Raw genomic sequence first — 2,273 nt, 5'->3', positions numbered from 1 at the left:
GACTCTAGTTTTATTCCTTTTATCCATCAGTCTATCCTTATGCTAGTACCACATAGTCTTGATTAGTTTTACAGTAAGTTTTGAAATTAGGAAGAATGTGTCCTCCAACTTTGATCTTTTTCAAAATTGTTTTGGTTATTCTGGATCTCTTTGAAGTATCATGGATTTTAGAATTAGCCTGTCAAGTTTTTAAAAGAAATTGGCTAGAATTTTTATAAGGATTACATTGAAACTGTGGACTATTTAGAAAACTATCGACATCTTAAGAATACTGTCTCCTGCTTCATGAATGTGGAATATCATTCCTTTTATTTACATCTTCTTTAATTTTTCAACAATGTTTTGTAGTTCTCAGAGTATAATTTTCACTTGTTTTGTTAAACTTAAAAATATTTTGTTATTTTTAAATAGAGGCGTTTTTAACTTAATTTTAAGAATGTTCATTGACTGTAGAGAAATGAAAATGATTTTTTGAAAATATTTTTTATTAATTTTTAGAGATAGAGGAAAGGAGAGGGAGAAATATCAATGTGAGAGCAGAATATCAATTGGCTGCCTCCTACACGCCCCCCACCAGGAATCGAGCCTGCAACCCAGGCATGTGCCCTGACAGGAAATCAAACCTGCAACCTCTTGGTGCATGGGATGACACCCAACCAACTGAGCCACACCAGCCAGGCACAATTGATTTTTATAAATAGGTCTATATCCTATAACTTTGTTGAACTTGTTTATTAGCTCTAATGGGTTCTCTCTCTCTCTGACTCTGTCTCTGCCTCTCTCTCTCTCTCTCTCTCTCTCTCTCTGTGTGTGTGTGTGTGTGTGTGTCTGTGTGTGTGTACGTATTTACTCCTTAGGATTCTCTATGAGAATTTTGTATATGATGTTTATAGCAGCATTATTTATAACTTATTTTACTTATTTCTTTCCAATTTGAATGAATTTATTTATTCCTCTTCTTTAGTTATCCCAGATAAAACTTTAGATACAGTGTAGAATAAAAATATGAAGTCAGACATACTTTTGGTCTTGATCAGTAGCAATCCCTTCTTTTATTTTATTTTTTAATCCTCTCCCAAGAACATGCTCATTAACGGGGCGGGAGGGGGGGGGGAGACAGAAACATTGATGTCAGAGAGAAACATTGATTGGCCACCTCCAAAAGGCACCTTGACCTTGCAACCTTCTGGTACACAGGAGGACAGTCCAACCAACTGAGCCACCCTGGCCAGATCCCTTTTTTTATTCTTGATTTTAGCAATTTAAATCTTATCTCTTTTTTTTCCTGATCAGTTTAGCTAAACTGTTCTCAATTCTATTGATCTTTTCAATAAAACAAACTTGGGTTCCATTTAGCTTTCTCTATTGTATTTATATTCTCTATTTTATTAATTACCACTATAATCCATATAATTTCCTTTCTTCTGCTTCTCTGGGATTAAAGTTCTTTTTTCCCATGCCTTAACATGGAAGATTACATTGTTGATTTCAGATCTTTTTCTTTTTTGATGTAGGTGTTTGTACTATGAATTTCCCTCTAAGCACTTTAGTTTCATACCATAAGTTTTTGTATATTATGTCTTCATTTATATTCATCTCAAGGTATTTTCTTTTTTTTTTTTTGTACAGATAGAGTGGGAGGGAGAGAGAGGAAGAGAGAGAGAGGGAAACATCGATGTGAAAGGGACACATCGAGTGGCTGCCACCCACACGACCAACCAGGGCCGGGGACAAACTGCAACCGAGATACATGCCCCTAGCGGGAACCGAACCCGGGTCTCTCCGGACTGCAGGCGGATGCTCCAACCGCTGAGCCAAACCGGCCAGGGCTCTCAAGGTATTTTCTAATGATCTTTGTGACTTATTCTTCAACCCATTGGTTATTTAGTACTATGCTGTCTGTTTTGCATATGTTTGTGAATATTTGTAGATGAATTTTGAGAGAATTGACATCTTAACAATATCGAGCTTTTCAGTTCATTAAGATGGCACATTTGTCCATTTATTTTTGTCTCCTTTGCTTTTTTCTTTAGTGTTTTATAGTTTTCAATGGATAGATCTTGCACATATTTTGCAAGATTTTTATTAAAGTATTTTATATTTTTGGAGCTATGGTAAATTATATTTTATTTTAATTTTTAATTGTTCATATATAAAGTTATCATTATTTTGGAATATTTAGCCTGTATCCTGCAACTTAGCTTAACCTACTTAATCATTTTAGTAGTTTTGTCATAGTTTCTTTGGGATTTTCTGTGTAACAATCATGTTGT

This window comes from Molossus molossus, unplaced genomic scaffold, assembly GCF_014108415.1.
Source record: "Molossus molossus isolate mMolMol1 unplaced genomic scaffold, mMolMol1.p scaffold_m16_p_11, whole genome shotgun sequence".
Classification (NCBI taxonomy): domain Eukaryota; kingdom Metazoa; phylum Chordata; class Mammalia; order Chiroptera; family Molossidae; genus Molossus; species Molossus molossus.
The sequence above is the reverse complement of the archived record's forward strand: the minus strand, read 5'-3'. Positions refer to the sequence as shown.